This window comes from Petaurus breviceps, unplaced genomic scaffold, assembly GCF_028583685.1.
Source record: "Petaurus breviceps papuanus isolate PSGF00001 unplaced genomic scaffold, PetGlider_PUasm1.0 90692, whole genome shotgun sequence".
Taxonomy (NCBI): domain Eukaryota; kingdom Metazoa; phylum Chordata; class Mammalia; order Diprotodontia; family Petauridae; genus Petaurus; species Petaurus breviceps.
The window spans coordinates 1675344-1696141 of record NW_027187313.1 but is presented as its reverse complement, the minus strand read 5'-3'; positions in this window follow the sequence as shown (position 1 = coordinate 1696141).

The window sequence follows — 20798 nt, the reverse complement described above, 5'->3', positions numbered from 1 at the left end:
TCTCTCTCTCTGTCTCTCTCTCTCTCTCTCTCTCTCTCTCTCTCTCTCTCTCTCTCTCTCTCTCTCTCTCTCTCTCTCTCTCTCTCTCTCTCTCTCTCTCTCTCTCTCTCTCCCTCTCTCTCTCTCTCTCTCTCTCTCTCTCTCTCTCTCTCTCTCTCTCTCTCTCTCTCTCTCTCTCTCTCTCTCTCTCTCTCTCTCTCTCTCTCTCTCTCTCTCTCTGTCTCTCTCTCTCTCTCTCTCTCTCTCTCTCTGTCTCTCTCTCTCTCTCTCTGTCTCTCTCTGTCTCTCTCTCTCTCTCTGTCTCTCTGTCTCTCTCTTTCTCTCTCTCACTTTCTCTCTCTCTCTCTCCCTCTGTCTCACAAGGGGTGTCTATTGAAGCCACAGGGAGGGAGGCTATTATGAACCAGACAGGAAGATGCTCTCCCCACCCCCACCCCCACCTGCTCTGCTTTCCTGGCAAGCCCCTGGACTCCATCCCAGAGGCAGGGGAGAGAAATGCTTACCAGGAAACACATTTCTCCAACTAACTCATAAGTAGCAAGTCCTAAAATGGGAAGAAGAGAGGCTTGCCCAGGATTAACGAGCCTCCTCCCACACCTGGAGGCTTTAGCCAGCTTGCCAAGGGCAGTAAGGCAATTCCCTTTGGTAAAGGAGCCCCTGCTTCTGCCTTCCAGGGGAATGTTGGCAAGCAGCTTGGGGTTCAGACCGGGAGTGTTGTTTGAACCAAGACAGGCACTCTGCAGCCTGTTTTCACTCAAGGACTGGACAAAACCATTTGTATCTGGGTTGTTTGCCTAATTTAGTATATACATGAAGTTTTCTCTCCTTTCCTCATTCTTTTCTTCTGCATTCGTTCCTTTCTTTCCCTTTCCTTCTCCCTCCTTCCCTCCCTCTCTTTCTTTCTCTTCTTCCTTCCTAAGCAAACTTCAAACACAATCAAATTTTTTTTTCTTTTTCAACATGTTCTCCCAACTCGATCCCTGAGACAAACATAGAGTCAGAGACCTGGTTTCAGATTTTGACTCTGACACTGACTTACTGTATGACTATAGGTAAGTCATTAACTTCTTGGAGCCTCTGTTTCCTCATCTGTAAAAGGGAATAATACTTGTATTGCCTACAATACAGGGCTATTAAAACAATGATAGGGTTGTTACTGGGTAAAGGTTTACTATGTAAACCTTAAAACCCTCTATAAGTGTGAGTAGTTTTAAGTATTCTAGCATGATCAATGACAGTACAAGCTGGCTTCATGGTGCTGGGGATCATAGTACAAGAGAAAGAACACAAGCTCTAAAATCCTATCACAGGATCTAGGGCAAATGACATGATCTTCCTGGTCCTCAACTTCCTCAACTGTAAAATGGACTTGCAATAAAGGTTCTCTGAGGCACCTCTCAGTTCTAGATGTATGATCTGACAATCCTAAATGCCAAATGAAGGATAGATTCCACAAGAGTGTAGAGCAGTGTCCAGGTCGTGCTGGTAAATATTGAACAATCAGTTCTCCAAATCACATAAATTTGATCTGCACTGTTAATATTTCTCTGTCATTTCCTCAAATCTAAACAAAAATAATAATAATAAACCAAGCCCTAATTGGTAGGTTTCTTTTCTTCTAGATTTCAAGGTGTAAATACACTGAAAATTTAACAATTTTAAACAAGTCCACCATGGCCAGTAGAGACTTTCCAGGAGCTGGAGTGATTGGGGAGGGCTTGTTTCACAGAGAAGAGGAGGAGCCTCAAGCTTGACTTTTGACAATGACAAAAATGTAGATTAGCAGACAGGAATAAGGAAGGTATTCTAGGCAAACAGAAGCAAAGACAAGGAAGTGGGAACACCTGTTTAGGGAACAATGCCTCCATGGGCAATTCGTTTGAAGCATAGACTTCCTGTAGAAAGTCAGTAGGATCATAGGATAAGAGATCCAGAGCTGAAAGAGTTCTCAGAGGCTGACTAGTCCAAACCCTTCATCTCAGAGCCCAGGGAGGATTTGAACCCAGAACCAGAGTGCTTTCCACTGCACTGCACTTGAGGCAGCCAGGAGGCAGCTAGGTGGTGCAGTGGATAGAATACATGGCCAGGAGTCAGGAAGACCTGACTTCAAATCCAGTCTCAGACTCTTATTAGCTGTGTGACCTTGGGTGAGTCACTTGACCTTGTTTGCCTCATTTTCCTCATCTGTAAAATAAGCTAGAGAAGGAAAGTACAAATTGCTCCAGAATTTTTGCCAAGAAAACCCCAAATGGGGTCACAGAGAGCCTTGGACTCAACAAACAATTAAATAACAATAACCAGGACTCCTCCTGGAGTAGGTACAGTGGGAGCAGAGAGAAGATATCAGTAAAAGATATAGGTAGTCCTACAGTGTCAGAGGTGTGGAGTGTTCTTTGACACATGTGCCCTGGCCAGGACTGCACCCTGTGCATATCCTTCTCCCTAGGTAAATGTACCCACTGATGATATGGGTAACTTGGGAGGCTGTGTGCCAGGTTAATAGGGATACTGATCTAATGCTACCTTTCTTATTTCATTATATTTCATATTTCTTTAAGCTTATTAAACACCTTCACTTTGAATTTCATACTCTGGCTGAATAGTAGAAATAAATACATTGATAGGGACTTGAGAATTATTGTTTAGATTGCATATGGGTATCATAAGCCTGGGGTAGTCTATCAAGGGGTGCCATGTTTGAGAGGGGCATGCATCAGGTGCTGAACTAGTCCTGATCCAAGAGAATACACAGTAAACTTTCAGAATCATGGCTCAGAGTCCACTGAATACTCCAATCCCTGGGCAAAATGGGAAATAAAATGACGAGTTTGAAGCCTAAAGCTTGGGAAGTCAGCAGCAAGTCAGGGGAAGACTTCACAAAGGGCATCTGAAAGATGGCGGTTCCATCTCATGTAAGTTCTTGGCGCAAGCCAGCATTCTTTTATGACATGCTGGCCACCAGAGCCATAAATAGGGATGCTGGTTCCCACAGCAAATTCAATTTTGTGCTAGGGCAAGATGACCTCAGGACTCAACATTCTGGCAGGAAAGATGGAGACATATGGCTTCCTCTCTGTAAAGGAGAGATGTTCATAGGCATCTACCCTAAAACTAGGCCGTGGAACCCCAGGCTCACCCCAATTGGGTACAGTCATCCTCAGAAAGCAAGCAACCCATTCATGGGAAAATCTAGCTAGCCCATGCACCCAGGGCACAGCTAGTGAGTATACCCCAACCCTCAGTATGGGGAAAAGAACAAATAGGAGGCATGGTAGTGGGGGATATTGAGCCCTAGGGGAGAGGTACAAAAATAATGGGCCCATTAGAAGTGGCTCCAAGATCTGCCAAGGGGATAAGGGCTATTTAGCCAAGTGGCAACAAGAGCTGACAGAGGACGTTTAATGAGCCTTAGTAATCTACCTTCGTGATAGGCTAAGGGATGTGAACCTCTGCGGTGTGTCTGTCATTAATGACTGATAGGGGTACACAAAATGAGGCTCCTGTCAAGAACAGGAAGGTATTTGGGGCCTTATTGAATTTTCCTTCCCAGCCAGCAACTGCCAAGATCTTTTATAGCATTTGGCCAACAAAATGTTATGGTAAGCTGATGTCCAATGAGACAGATGGGATCTTTCACAATAGCAGCAAAGTTAGCTAATGAGGGCATGCAAGCTCATTGGCTTTCAGAGAAATTGCTGGCTCAATAAAAGCCTATAAACCTAGTGGAAAAAAAATTGTAAGTGAACCTGTGATTTCCTAAGTTTAGGGAACTCCCAGTGATGAACTCCCTCTTTCAATGCAGAAGGAATTGTTTTGTTTTTGCAGTATTATTATTGTACACATAATTTTCCTGGTTCTTTTCATTCTTTGGTTTCTAAAAGTCCTCAAAATTGTTTTTTTACCATATTGATGTAACAGTATAAATTGTTCTTTTGGATTTGCTCACTTCGCTCTGCATCAGTTCATATAAATTCTTTTATACCTTTTTGAGTGTCAATGATGAAAATGCTACCCATTAGAGAGAAGTAAGATTTGGTGTTCTGAATTTTATATATAGATACATACACACATGTGTATATAGGCATGCACACATATGTATATACACAGGTGTGTATATATGTACACACATATGTATATACATGTATATGTGTATATACACATACATACATGTGTACATATACGTGTATGTGCACATTTTGCAGCCATTGGGGAAGTTTATTTTTCTTGACTATTCATATTTCTTACGAGAAATTTTTCTCTTTTCTTTTTTTTCCCAACAGAGTAGTGGTGGGTAAGAAAGAAAGAAAATAGATTTCTACTTTTTTTTTTTTAATAAAGAAGGGGGTGCTATAGATGTGAACTGTTCTGTGAACTTTCAGGTGAGGTCATTGTATCAATAGTTTTGTTTAACTGTTTTATTTTATTATGAGACTTCTCACAAACCAAGAATAATCTGTAAATGTTTGTAATGTAAAAATAAAACACATCAATAAAACTAAAACTAATAAAAATTATTTCTATAAAGTAAGAATGAAATTAATAGAATGCCATTTCTGTAAATTAAGACTATAACTTGTGAGACCAATTAAATATACAGGCACATGCATTCCTACTAAGAAGGCACAATTAGATTATATATCACCACTTCTCCTGGAGCCCCATTGGGCTTACTTGACTTAACATTAGGCCACAGGCTTCAAAGGAAGAAAAGAAAGAGAGAAAGAAAAGAAGGCAGAGATAATAATAACAGTTGACATTTATATAGCACAAGTTTATAAATGGCTCAGCAGGAAAAAAGAGACTGAGGTGTGGACTCTGGCTTTGGGTGGATTAGATAGGGGGAGAGAGGGAGGAATGGTAGAGAACCAAGGAGTAGGTGTTTCAATCAAAGCTCAGCTTCTTTTTAAGGGCCAGGCTCATCTTGAGCCATTAGTCTCCTGCCCTTCCCTACTCAGTACAGTCAACATGGTCCCTGGCTGTCCCCTTCATACCAGCCTTTCTGGTCTTGCTATACATAGAGGTTGTACTAGATGAATGAGAAACGAGAGGCTGTCGATTCACCTTAATTAGCCTCCTACTATGTGTCAGGCATTGTGCTAAAAAGCATTCTGGATACAAAGGAAAGTTAAAACATACCCTGCCTTAAAAGGAACTCGCCAGGCGATGGGGGGACAACATGCAAACAATCATGCGAAATGAGTTAGGTAGAGAAGAAATCAGAGGTCTCGATGGGAAGGCACCAGCATTAAGGGGTACTAAGAAAGGCTTCGTGTAGAAGCTTGGATTTTGAGACTGTTAGAAGAGTCTAGGCATGAGGTAATAAAGAGCTGAACTAACAGAACCCAGAGATGCCGGGGACTCGGGGCTTTGGTGCCTAAGTAGAAATGATGCTATGAGGTGCCACCATGCAGAGAACACTAGGTTGTTTTTGTTTTAATAATTAAAAAAATAACAATTTTTTTTGGAATATGAGGGGAAAAAATAAGTCCATGTTCTAGTGTTATGTCCTTGTTATTAACCTCCCCCATATTTGCATTTTTTTTTTCCATTTTACCAGTGGATACCCAGAGACACAGATTTTATCCCATTGAACTGAATCACTTGGCACTTTATTAAGTGATTCGATCTATTAAAAATAATCTTGGGGCAGCTAGGTGGAGAAGTGAATAGACAGACCACCTGCCCTGGAGTCAGGAGGACCTGAGTTCAAATCCAGCCTCAGACACAACGCAAAAACTAGCCATGTGACCTTGGGCAAGTCACTTAACACCAATTGCCCTATCTTTCCCCCCTCCAAAAAGGAAAAAAAAAATCAAATAATCTTCAAAATTATATCAAAAAGCTCTTTAGAGGACAGTTCTTCAATAAAGTCTAGTTTTTGATCTAGTTTGATCCTTATAGAAAATTATAGAGACTTCTAGAATATACCTCATATTGAAGGGGTTTTGCACTAAAGTTACCATGCAGGAACAGTGTTTATCAATGGAAAGTGAAAACAAGTTAAAAATACATTTTGTGATGTTAGATCATAACACTTTCCCAGAGCTTCAAGGACTTCCAGAATGAGGGAAATATGTTACAAATCACAAAGATTCAAACAAGATCAGTTTTATGCGAACAGCCTAAATTCTATCTTATTATCCAACTCATTGATCAAAATGTTAAATATCACAGGACAGTCCTCTGGGGCACATCACTCCAAGCTAACATTGAACAATGATTACTCTTTATGTCCAGTCATTCAACCAACTCCAAATCCATTTTTTTTTTAAATCAGAATTATTTTTTAAAATTATTTTCCTAAATACTAGTGACTTCTAACATTTTTTCCATCTTTTAGAAACTTTGCATTTTTACTTGTAAAAATATAGTTTCTTTGCTGATTCTTGGTTCCTAAGCAAACCATCATGTCCTCTACAAATAATGATAATTTCACTTCCTCTTTACTTATATTTATACCTTTGATTTTTCTACATTGCCTTATTTCTATACTTAACATTTCTAGAACGATGTCAAATAACAGTAATAAGAAGGAACATCCTTTCTTTGCGATCTGTTTCTACTGGGAAAGTTTCTAGTATTTCTCTAGGCAAATAACAATAGTTCTTGATTTTCAAGTTGTCAATCAAATTAAGGATTGAGACTGAAATTTCTGATTGTATTAAAGAAAGGCCCATCCCTACTTACATTTAGGATATTTTAACATGTGTATGTTATATTTTGTCACAACCTCTTTAAGTCTCAGTTTCCTCATCTGTAAAAATGAGGACAGTGAACTAGGAAGTTCTTTGAGATCTCTTCTGGATTTAGATCTGTAGTCGTATATGTAAAAATTGAAATGATAGGGGTAGCTAGGTGGAGCAGTGAGTCATCACTGGATGACTCGGCCCTGGAGATCAACTTTACTATTTTGAGTTGGTAAGTGAATGGAAGGGGGAAAGAAAGAAGACTAGCAAGGAAAGGCCTGGACAGTACATGGAGGATTTTTCAACTCAAAGATAAAGTATGACTTTCCAACTTTACTCGAATTAAACAGTATGCATCCCAGCATTCCTACATCCAAGGATACACATTTAGATGCCCCAAAGAAGACTTTCTTGTTCTCAGTTCCTCTATTCCTAAAACATAGGTCTGACAATATCACGAGAAGCTGCAGTGGTTTCTTAGGGCCTCTAGGATAAAATAAGAAATCATCTGAGTTTGAAAGCTCTTTGCAATCTGGCTCTAGTTCACCATTCCAGACTTATTATATATACATTACTCTCTTGCACACCCTCTATGTTTCTGCCAAACTGCCTGTTTACTGTTCCATGAACACAACCTTTTCCTATCCTTGTGACTTTGCTCAGGCTCTCTGCCATACCTAGAATGCAGCCCCTCTTCACCTCTGCCTCAGAATACTCCCTCATTTCCACGCTCACCTCAACTCTATCCTGTTTCCTCTAGTAGCTAATGCCCAAACCAGAAATTACTTTGTCTATGCCCTTATGCAGCTCAAACAGCATAAAGGAATAATTAGGTATTTAAAATTTGCAAAACAGTTTATCTACATATGCTATGATACATGGTGGGTCAAAAAGAGAAAATCATGATTAGCTAATCAAGCCTTGTGGGGTCTTTAAATGACTGAGAATTTTATCAGTAGACTACTATCAGCAAAGGAGGCAAGGGGTGAAGAATTCCAGGCCTGGAAGCACCTTGTGGAGACAGACCCTTGTGCCTGCACCCAAGTTAAGAAGTTGGAGGCGCGACTAGGTGGCATAGTGAATAGAGCACCGGCTCTGGAGTCAGGAGGACCTGAGTTCAAATCCAGCCTCAGACACTTAACACAAAAACTAGCCATGTGACTTTGGGCAAGTCACTTAACCCCAATTGCCCTCCAAAAAAAGCAAAAAAAAAAAAAAGTTGCCTTTCCTTGGACAGCTAGGTGGTGCAGTGAGTAAAGCACCATCCCCAAAGTTAGGAGGACCCAAGTTCGGTTCCAGCCTCAGACACTTCACACACACACACACACACACACACACACACACACACACACACACACACACACACAAACTAGCCATGTAACCTTGGACAAGTTACTTAACGCCAATTGCCCTCCAAAGAGAAAAAAAAAAGTTGGGGAGTAACTCCACAAGGAATATTACCAGTGGTGTGCTGAAGCCAGCCAGCTTGCATTGGCTATGGAGAGCCAATTGTTAAATTTCAATGTGAGCTTGTATATCTCTGAAATTAGCAAACTGCTACAAATCAGAGTTTGATATATTGGGTTTTTTTATTGTCTAGACTGAAAGTGATGGGAAAATGTTAACAGATTAAACTTGAGAGTGTGTCTTGAATATTTTTTTTCTGAAGAGATAGTTGTTGCTTTTTGTGTTGTGTGTGTGTGTGTGTTGTTTTTCATGGTATTTTTTTTTCCAATTCCTTGTAAAGAAAGTTTTCAACATTCACTTTTACAAAATTTTGAATTCTAAACTTTTTCCTCCCTCTCTCACTTCCCCTTTTCCCAAAATGGCAAGCAATCTGATATAGGTTATGCAAATACAATCATATTAAACATATTTCCACATTAGTCACATTATGAAAGAAGAATCAGAACAAAAGGGGGAAACCAAGAGAAAGAAAAAACAAAACAAGGTGAAAATAGTATGCTTCAATCTGCATTCAGACTCCATAGTTCTTTCTCTGCATGTGGATGGGATTTTCCATCATGAATCTTTCGAACCATTTGTTTTAACAGCCTGAGTGTTACCTTACCCTCCCATTGACCGTCATTGGAGTGACTGCCTCAATAAGAGACAATTCATCCAACCTACAATGGAGAGAAACACACCAAGAACAGACAGACAGAGATGCCATAGACAAGGATTGCCAGAGGAGAGAGGTCACAGCCTTAGGGAAGGTGACCTCTTGTTGCAGAGGGAATTCTGGCTGTGATTCCTTTTCTTTTGTTGTTTTATTTTGCTTTTTTTTTTTTTGGAGGGCAATTGGGGTTAAGTGACTTGCCCAAAGTCATACGGCTACTTTTTGTGTTAAGTGTCTGAGGCCGGGTTTGAACTCAGGTCCTCCTGACTCCAGGGCCGGTGCTCTATTCACTGCACCACCTAGCTGCCCCCATCTGGCTGTGATTTCTGGGACTCTGACCCTCTGAACCCAGCAGAAGGCAACTTTACAAGATCTCCACAGAGAATAGGATGCCCAGTGCCAGGATTTGCCAAATCGCCCTTTGCTATTTAACTATTTAGCTATTTAAATATGGTAACACATATTCCCTATACATGTTACTACATTTGTACTTTACATGGGAGCCTACTCTCCCCAGGGACCTTGTGCATTCAGAAGAGATCATCCTGAGTTTGGGGGGATTTTTTGTACCAACTTTTCTAACTATACCAACCTAATAAATACCTTTTCTAAAAGTTAATTGAAATCTAGCTGGCTGATGTTAATAGGAGACACACTGGTGGGGATTTGTGAGCAACAGTTCCAAAAGTCACAACTTCTTTGAGTGGCCTGATAGAAACCTGAGGAGAAGAAGTCAGCTGACTTTCTGGGGACCCCAACTTAGGCTTCATATATTTTTTGTATTAATGTTCTATGGATGTAGGATCGTATTTTCCCCCTAAAAAAACCCATAAACTCACTGATATTGTTTCTTTTTTCCCTTTTTATTCCAAGTTCCTATTGGCACATTTAGAGGCAGCTGGTGGCACTACAGAGGACATTGGGCCTGGAGTCAGGAAGACCTAAGTTCAAATGCAGCCTCATACACTTACCCATTGTATAACACTGGGCAAGTTACTTAATCTCTGTTTGCCTCAGTTTTCTCAAATGTAAAATGGGTTTTATAATAGCACTTACCTTGCAGGGTTGTTGTGAGGATCAAATGAGATCATATTTGTAAAAAAAAAAAAAAAAGTGCAGTGAATAGAGCACCAGCCCTGGAGTCAGAAGGACCTGAGTTCAAATCCAGCCTCAGACACTGGACACACTTACTAGCTGTGTGACCTTAGGCAAGTCACTTAACCCCAATTGCCATGCTTTCCGCCCTCCAAAAATTAAAAAAAAATGCTTAGAGCAGTGCCTAGCATATAGTAAGCATTTTATTTTAAATGCTTATCCCCTTCTCTTCCCTAGAAATGCTTAATAAATAGTTGTTGAATCACTATTATTGTTGTTGTTATCAAAAATAATAATAATAGGGGTGGCTAGATGGCATGGCGAATAGAGCACCAGCCTTGGAGTCAGGAAGACCTCAGTTCAAATCTGGACTCAGACACTTAACACTTACTAGCCATGTTACCTTGGGCAAGTCACTTAAGCCCAATTGCTCCTCAGGAAAAAAAAGCAAATAATAAAAATAATAAACACTTATTTGGCATCTTAAGATTTATAAAGCACTTTTCTCACAATAACCTTGTGTTTAGTGTAGTGTATGGCACATAATTAGCATTTAATAAATGCTTGTTGTTGTTGATGATGATGATGATGATAAATAGGACATGTATCATTATCCCCAGGGGCAGCAAGGTGGCACAGTGGGTAGAGCACTAGAATTAGAGTCAGGAAGACTCTTCCTGAATTGAAATCTGACCTCAGATACTTAGCAGCTGTGTGACACTGGGCAAGTCACTTAACACTGTTTACCTTTGCCTCAGTTTCCTCATCTATACAATGAGCTGGAAAAGGAAATGGCATGCCAGTGTCTTTGTGAAGAAAACCCTGAATGGGGTCATGAAGAGTCAGAAGTGACTGAAATGACCGACCAACAACAAAATCATTATCCCCATTTTATAGATGAGAAAACTGAGACTCAGAGAAGTCAAGTAGGTTGTCAAACATCACACAAGTAAGAGTATTACAGGCTAGAATTTGAACCCAATTCTCCTAACTCCAAATCAAGTGTTCTTTCCACTAACATCTGGGTTTTATAAGCCTACCAAAAAAAAGGCTGACAACCATCTCTCCTAAAGGCATTTCTGCACCAGAGACCACAGGAAAGTTTGCCTGTCCCGCTCTGGCTCCATGGTGTTCATTATTTTGTCAAGCTTTTGTTCTGGGCCAGGTAAGAGAGAGACTAAAATGAGCCTTTAACCAAGTCTCTCTGGAAGTAGTGGGGCCAGAGGTTCCTTGCTCAGATGCCGCCTGGAGGAGTTTGGGGACCATACCAGTCTAGAGACAGAGTGCTCCACCCACGTGGAGAAAACAGTCTGGTTGCAGAGATTAGGAGTTTCCCTCCTCCTGGCAGGGTGCAGGGTGAGTGTCCCCACTGTGCTGGCCCCTTTCAGCAGTGAGCTTGGAGGAGAAGCATGTCTGGGATCATTTTTCCTCAAACAGTAACCCCTGTGTCTCCAAAGCCTTACCTGATGCCAGTGACATGAAACCAGGGAGCTGTGAAGCGAGAAGGAAGTCCAGCCTTTGGACTTGAAAAATTCCATAAAGGGTCTATCTGTGAGTTTGGTTGGTTTTTTATTTTAGTTACGCAATTTTTTATTATGAATTTAAACAACATACATAAAAAGGACCTATTGAACATTAAACTGCAACTATTTCCATTTCCCCAGTCTCCTCTGGACTCCATTAACACCCAAACATGCGTTCTCTACTTTGGACTCTACTTTTATTAGTAATCATTACTCTGAGCATACCTTTCCCTCTATAGATGTACTTCTAGTAATCTAGTTGTCTCTAGTACCAAGCTGCTGCCTGTTCCTGGAACGTCACCTGGGCCAGACCCAAGCAACATGGTGGAAGGAGCCCTAGACCAAGAGTTCAGAAACCTGACTTCCAGTTAGATGGGGGTCAATTGGCTAGCTTCTCAGCCTCTCTGAGCCTCAGTTTCTCTATCTGTAAATTGGAGATGATTATGTCATCCTGCCAATTACCCAAGTTTACTGTGAGAATCATAATCATAATAATTCTTTTTTTTTAAATCTGGTCCTGTGATTCCATTAGTGTAAATAATTCTAGAAGTGCAAACTCAATCCCCCAATGGTGTGATCAGCAACATCTCAATAAGCTGTGATCTTGAAGAACTTCCTAGAGTACTGATCCATTGCCTACACAGTCAACTTGTGTCAAGGCAGCAGGTCTTCCTGACTCTAAGGCCAGCCCTAAGCCGCACTGCCTCTCATTAATAGACTGATATTAATATCTAGCATGGTGGCTAGAAACAGTCTCCATTGGATCTCACAAGGGCTCAGGGCATCCACGTCCCCTGCCCAACACCCAGATATGTAGCCCTGCACTAACTACGTCCATTCCTGGAGGTGCCTGAATTCTCAGTAGAAGTAGGCTCCTCAACTCTCACTTTCATCGGCTCATCACCTCCACCCCAGAAATCCCCAAGAAAGTTGTTAATTATAGAAAGAGTTATTGGGTTCAAACATCTAAGGGAGGGGCAGGGAACCTGCAAACTGGAGGCCTTCTAGGTCCTTGGATGCAGCCTTTTGACTGAATCTAAGTTTTACAGAACAAATTCTCCTTTTAAGGGGATTTGTTCTGTGAAATTTGGATTCAGTCCAAGTCCTACCCCCAGTCTAAGGGTTTTTAAGAGTAGGAACAAAAATGGTACTAATGTACAGGCATGAATTAGATCTAAAAAAGGTACAGCCTCAGACATTTAACACAAAAACTAGCCATGTGACCTTGGGCAAGTCACTTAACCCCAATTGCCCTGCAAAAAAAAAAAAACCAATCTAAGATAGGTGGTTTATTGCTACACATAAGAAAATCATAAAATATACCACACAATGATTAGAGCAGAATTTGGTAGCTTAACTTAATTTTTTGGGTGGGTAAGTTAATTGGGGTTAAGTGACTTGCCCAGGGTCACACAGCTAGTAAGTGTCAAGTATCTGAGGTCAGATCTGAACTTAGGTCCTCCTGACTCCAGGGCTAGTATTCTTTCCACTGTGCCACCTATCTGCCCCCTTAACTTATTATTACTTAGTACACTCAGCTGAGATTTTCAAAATAATATATATGGAAATATGACCTCATTTGATTCTCAACACTGTGAGGCAGATGCTACAAAATGAGATGAGAGAATGTTAGGGCTGGAAGGGGACCCCTAAAAAATCATCTAATCCAATGGACCCTCGTGTACCAAATGAGGAAGCTGAGGTCCAGAGTGGGAAACCCCAATGTCACACAGATAGCAAATGGCAGAGCCTAGGCTCAATCCCAGGTCAAATGCCTTTGTTCAGATTTGAACCTCTTCCCAACCTGGTCATTTTCCACCTTTCTATCCAGCTTAGGACCTATTGAACATTAAACTGCAACTATTTCCATTTCCCCAGTCTCCTCTGGACTCCATTAACACCCAAACATGCATTCTCTACTTTGGACTCTACTTTTATTAGTAATCATTACTCTGAGCATACCTTTCCCTCTATAGATGTACTTCTAGTAATCTAGTTGTCTCTAGTACCAAGCTGCTGCCTGCTCCTGGAACGTCACCTGGGCCAGATCCAAGAAACATGGTGGAAGGAGCCCTAGACCAAGAGTTCAGAAACCTGACTTCCAGTTAGATGGGGGTCAATTGGCTAGCTTCTCAGCCTCTCTGAGCCTCAGTTTCTCTATCTGTAAATTGGAGATGATAATGTCATTTTCCACCTTTCTATCCAGCTTATATCTTACTCCCCTCTACAAACTCTACAATCCAGCTACACTGGATTGGAACCTTGGGTTCCCTAAATATTACACTGGAGTTCCTGCTTCCAGACCTGTGCCCTGGCTGTCTCTCCTCACCCCTTTGCCCCTTCCCCAGTACCTAGAATGTTCTGCCTCCTTATGCCCATCTCCAAGCTTTCCTGCCGTCCTTCAGATCCAGCTCAAATCCCACCTTCTACAGGAAGTCTTTCCTGGTCCCCTAGATGCTAATGCCTTCCCAGAGTACCCTCCATTTACTCTATAGATCTCTTATATTCACCTATTTATTTACTTGTTATGTCCCCTATTAGACTGTATGTTTTTGGGGGGAGAAGAAACTGCTTTTTTTTTCTTTGTATCCCAGTGCTTGGCAAACTGCTTGGTACACGTAGTAGGTACTTATTAAGTGATTGTTGACTGACTCTAAAGCTAGAACACTGTACTCTGTGATGCCTCTGTGACTTTCCTCTTCATACTTTAGTATAAAAGAATGAATGGGCAGAGACTGTTTTCAGAAAAAAAGTCTAAGATCCTAAGCTCGCAAACAAAGTCAGTCTGGATCTTACTTTATAGAAAGTGTGCACATTGAACTGTCTTCCCTTACACCCAGACCCCAAACTCCACTTTCCCTCCTCCAGCTCAAGCCTTTTTGGGGAGGGAGGGAGGCCTGGGACCTGTGATTTCAGCAACATCGAGAAATACGCATGTGGAAACCCCTTCCACTCACAACGCAAACAATATGTCTCTAAGTTAAACTCTTAGAGAGTTTTCTGGGGGTATCAAGGGGTCAAATGTCTTGTCCATGCTCACACAGCTGGTCTGTGTCAGAGGCAGGCCTGGAAGCTGGTTTGCCTTATTCCAAGCTATCTTCTATCCACTCTGACTAGCGGTGTCTTAATTCAAAGTATATAATGTGAAAATTAATCAGAACAAATGGATTGCCCCCAAAGCCAACATCGTGAATGTGACAGTTATGAAAGAGGTAATAGACCTGGAACCAACACAGTTATTAGCATGCAGGACTCCAGAGGGGGACCCGCCAGAAGGAGAGTTCGTGTGACTCCCCCCTTCCCCCAGGCTTCATGGAGTCAAATGATCCCTGAACTGCATCTGGCTTTTGCCAAAACCCAAATTCCTGCTTCTAAAGTGTTGGAAGGGGAGGAGAAATAGCGTGTGGGGGAGAGTTTATAGGGCTTTGGGAAGTCAAATACTCCCTAGGAAATATTTCAATGTGTAAATGAATCAGAGACACATGGATCACATTTTCCTGAGAATATACATGGATTTTAAAATTAAGGGGCAAAGGAAGGAGGGCCAAGGTTTTGTTTTGTGTTTTTGCCAGAGCACATTTGGGGGGTTCTGATGATTCCCAAAGCATTTACAAGACATTCTGAAATGTCTATGAGACTCCAAGTGGCTTGGTCTAGAGAGGATCAGCAAGTTGCCTGCCTATTGCAGCCCAACACCGCAGCTTAATCCATTCCTAGCATCTGGCATATATTAGGCACCTTATATATACTTCTTGACTGAATGAATTATTCAACTGAAGTCCAGAAAGAATCCCTAGGTAGAGACAGGATAGATTGCACCAATTGATCCTACCAATCAGGTTTTGTATGACCGCACTATAGTAGATGCTTTGCAGGACACATGAGAAATGTAAGATACATTTCTTACCCCTAAGATACTTACATTCAAATTTTCCATTCCCCTTCCAGCTGTGTTCTAACTCTCTGGACTTTACTATTATGTCCCAGCTGCCTTCTCACCCTAGAAAATCCTTCTACTTCAGCCCCCTTCTCCCAATGGTGAATTCCATCTGGGGCCCCCATTTTGAGGAATAGCCCTGGTCAACCATGTTTTATTCACTGCCCAGATGTGCTTCTCTCCAGACTTTGCCATCCTGCCCCTGTTCGGGTACCTTCTTCCTCCTTCCCCACCCCCCACCCTACTTTGTGTCTTCCTCCATCAAAATGTAAGCTCCTTAAAGGCAGGAGCAATCCTTATTTCTGCTTGTATCACACTTAGAAAAGTTCCTGGTCCATAGTTAGTACTTAATAAAGGCTTATTACCTACCTACCTGGGATGACCAGATAAGTAAGTATATGAGACAGAGACCAATTGGTGCTAAATCATATGATGCCAATTTTTAAGTGCAGTAGAAATTAAGAGCGAAAGATAAAAATGGTTGGATCAGTTTGGAAAGGCTTCTTTTTAGACATGGGACCAGAGTTAAATCTTGATCAAGTCAGGATTCCAGTAGCTAACGCTGAGGGGTGTCTGCCAAACACTCAACACTGTCTCTAATAGGTTAAATGAACAGCTTCCTCTATGTACAAGGAAAGGAGAGTCAATTTTCCCTAATTTCCTCCTCCACCTCTGATTTAGTTGTGAGATCTAGTCCCAAATGACTAGGAGATGTTGAAGTGGTAACGAGGGGTTAAGATCTCTTTATGAAGTATTAACACTTTTCTGTCTTCCTGTCTGAGAGATGTCCCTCATCTGAGACTCTTGAGCAGACTCTCCATCTACTGATGGAGTGTGTCTTGGATGACTGTCTCTGCTGCTAGGAACCATGACCAATGAGGAGTGGGGAAAGAGAAGAAAATCCCCTACCAAATGGGTGAAGAACTCTTCAGGCTACCTCTCTCCCTTTGACTCCTCTAAGCTCCTCAACTCTCCAACTCCTGGCTCTCTCCAGGGCTTTGCTATTTAAAATCCTGAGACATGGTCAATCTTCAGTCCAGTGAAGCATGTTGGTCTTTCTGCCTTGATCAGAAAGAGGTGTTCATCAGGTATTAAGATCCCGCTATCATTCCAAACCTCAGTGATATAGGTCTATATTAACTCAGCTGCAGGAGAGGTTGGGGATGGGGGATGAATCAAATTCTCCTTGACTGGCATCACAAAGAATTCTGAGAATGAGTTTCCTGTCTTCAACTCCATGCAGATTTGCTTCACTTTATATATAGAATATGATATGCATTTAATATATTTTATGTAACATAAACGACATATAGTCTGGGAAAATGTTGCATAAAATCAATCGTGTTTCAAAGGCACTATTCACCATGCCTTACAGAGCGTAGTATGTCTTGCACATAGCAATTGCTCAGTTATTGATTGAATCTTTGGAAAGGATTGTCGTGATAAATCCCTTTTTTACATTGAATAATCATCCATCTCTCCAAGCTCTAATTTACTGAACATATAAAGTTAAGCTTTTATAAGTAGTTCTTGCACATGCCATATTTTTATAGCTATAGATTCTTGATCACTTTGGGGATGGAGTCCCAATTACAAGTTTATCAAACTGGATTTTGGGAGAAATAATCTAGAAGGAGCATATTTTATTCTCCTTAAACTATGCAGGCCCATCTGGTTCCTATCATTTTATTCACATATCAATATCTCATATTTTCATAGTACCTTAAACTTTGCAAAGCCCTTTCCTCACAGCCCTGTGACATAGGAAGCATCAGTATTATTATTCTCATTATAAAGATGAAGAAACCAGACCAGTGGAACCAATTAGGCACGCAGCACACAGAGGTAAACAATTGCATTAGTATAGTGTTTGATAAACCCAAAGAGGCTAGTTTATTCACCAGTTGACAAAAACTACTGGGAAAACTGGAAAGTAGTTTGGCAGAAATTAGATTTAGATCAACACTAGATACCATATACCCACATAAGCTCCAAATGGATATATGACCTAGATATAAAAAGTCACATCATAAACAAATTAGAATAGCAAAGAAGAAATTACCTTTGGAGCCTATGAATATAGAAAGAATTCATAACTAAAGAGGTAAAAGGATCACAAAGATAAAATGGACAATTTTAATTATTTTTAATATTTAAATTATTTTAATATTTTTAATTTTATTATATATTTTATATATTATTATAATTTTATAATATAAAATTAAATCCATTTTAATATAAAGGGGTTTGCATAATATAATGTAGTCAAAACTAAAAGAGAAGCAGATTACTGGGGAAAATCCTTGAAACAAATTTCTCTGATAGAGATCTCATTCCCAAGAGACTTAGGTGAGGAACTGAGTCAAATTTATAAGATTAAGAGTCATTCTTCAATAAATAAATGGTCCAAGGATATGAACAAGTAATTTTGGAAGGAAGACACCCAAGCTTTTAAAAATCATATGAAAAATTTTCTTAATCGTTCATAATTTGAGAAATACAAATTAAAGCAATTTGAGATTAAACCCCTGATCTTCCTACTGGTAAAGATGACAAAAGAGTTGAAAAAAAAATGTTGGAGGAACTATGGAAAAACGGGTATACTAGAAAACTGTTGGTTGAGTTATGAATTGATCCACTCATTATAGAAAGCAATTTGGAAATATGCACACCCTTTGATCCAACTATACCACTATTAGGCCTATGCCCAAAAGAAATCCAAGAAAAAGGAAAAAGACATATATGTACAAAAATATTATCTCAGCTCTTTTCATAGTAGCCAAAAATCAGAAACTAAACGGATGTCCTACTATTGAGTAATGGCTAAACAAAAGGTTCCATAAGAAATTATGGGGGGAAAAAAGAAATTATGAAATGGACAATTTCAGAGGAAACAGGAAACACCTCTATAAATCAATGCAGAGTGAAGTGAGCAAAGCAAGAAGAACAGTTTATATAATGTTAACAGCCTCAAAGAGCAAAATAGTTTTGAAAGACTTTAGAACTGTCATCAATGATTAAAATGAGTTCAGAAAAAAATGGAGATGAAACATACCACTTGCCTCAAGCCAGAGAAGTGATGAATTTAAAATAAAGAGACATACATGCATTTTTTGTACATGGCTAATGTGGGAATTTGTTTGGCTTAGTGTGTAACTGTATATTGAGAGATTTGGTTTGGGGATTTGACATTTAAAATTTGCCCAATAGGGGCACAGGGAGGAACAGATTAATCTTTAAAATAGTAGTTACTTGAAAATTAGAATAATAAGCTATTTTGCTTTTTTTTTTTTGGAGGGGGAAGACAGGGCCATTGGGGTTAAATGCCTTGCCCAAGGTCACATGGCTAGTAAATGTTAACTGTTTGAGGCCAGATTTGAACTGAGGTCCTCCTGACTCCAGGGCCAATGCTCTATTCACTGTGCCACCTAGCCGCCCCATAATAAGCTAAAAAACAGATGAAGAAACTGGGGTTCAAAAAGGAAAACTGACTTGTCCAAGGTCATAAAACTAGCAAAAATGGAAAACAGATTTTGAACACAGCTTCCCAAAATCCAAATCTAGCACTATTAAATTACTCTACCTCTCTACAGAAGTGAACAAGTGGGATTACACTCTCTTCCTACCAGAAACAAGGATTGACTGAGACATCCTCAGTGATTCTATGAGGTACTACATTTAACAGAGATTACTTTCTCATCACTACTTGGGCTTTCTACATCTCTCTCTTCTATTGGGGAGGAAAGAGGGATCTCATTATAGAAAGAAAGGAAACACTGAATATGTTGGGCTTTTGCTGAGCAAATTAGAAAGCAATTTGACAGAAAATGGGCTTAGATTAGCATCATGCACTATGCACCATAATAAATTCCAAGTGCAAGTATATGCCACCTAAATATAAAAATTCACATCATAAAAAAGTAGAGATAATAAAGGGAGATATCTTTTACAACTACAGCTAGGGGAAGAATTCTTAACAAAATAATTGATAAAGGAGATCATAAAAAAGAAAACACATAATCTCAACTACTTAAAAATAAGAAGCCTTTGAACAAACAAAATTAATGCAGCTAGGATAAAAAGGGAAATCATAAATTGGGAAATAAATTTTTGCATTAAATATCTCTGATCAAATCTAATGTCAAAGATATGTAGGAAATTAAGTCAAATATATGATCAAAGTCACTCCTCAGGGGGTGAGCAAAAGATATGAACAGTCTCTAAAAGATTTGCATACTACTAACAACTATATGAAGGATTATTCCAAATCACTAATAATAAGAGAAATGTTCATTAAAACAACTCTGTGGTTTGACCTCCTAGCCATCAAATTGCTAATGATTTTTTTTTAAAATCGATATTGGAGAATATGCAAAAAACCTCGCACACTAATTCACGATTAGTGGAACTTTGAATTAGTCCAACCATTCTAGAAAACAATTTGGAATTAGATGAGAAAAATCACTAAACCATTAGTATTATTTAACTCAGAGATCCCTTTGTTGGGCAAATGTCCAAAAGATGTCAAGACAGAAACACAAGCCCTGCATCTATTAAGATATTCTTAGTGTAACTGTTTTGCACTAGCAAAACAAAAACAAAAAAACCCTGGGAACAATATGGATATCACTTGATGATGGCTGAACAAGTGATGATAAATGAATAGAATGGACTATTATTGTACCATAAGAGACAATGACTAGAAAGAATTCAGAGATACATTGGAAAACCTGGATTATTTGAAGCAAGTAAAATAGCAGAACTAGGAAAGCAATCCTCAGGATGACTGTAATGTAAACAAAAAAAAAATTAAAAGAATTTGAACCTTGGTGTAATTACAATGATCAAGAAATGAGGGAATGAACTTTCCAACAGTCCTTGGCAAGGTTGGGGACTATGGGTGCAGAAAGCTGCATGCATTGTCAGACTCAGTTGTTATGTTAGTGTAATAGGAATGGAATTTAAAGATCCCCCTATATTGGCTTGGTTTTTGGTTTGATTGTGTTAAAACCCAGAGCTGGTGAATCCCATTTGTGGGATGGACTTGTTGACGTGAAAAGAGAGGGCTGAATTGGGAGGAACTGATGGCATAAATTTAGAGAGACACAAGAAAAGGGAGAGGCAGAAGAACTTTTTTGGAAGCAGCAACTTGGAGCCAGAAAGAGACTGAGAGGATTGCTGAGGGCAACTTTGAATTGCCCAGGACTTTTGAGAGCTGCCACCCAGAGCTGCCAAGGCCTGAAGAGACATGGCTGTTATGCTGTTACTTTGTCTGTTTGTTTTGATGTTGTTTTCCCAGATTTGTCCACTGGTGAAGGACAGTCCTGTTGTTGCAGAGGTCTGGGAATCTTGCTGTTGGTTCAGAGCTACTGAGACTGTTCTGCAGACAGAGAGTGAATTCTGTCCACTGGTGAAGGACAGTGCTGTTGTTGCAGAAG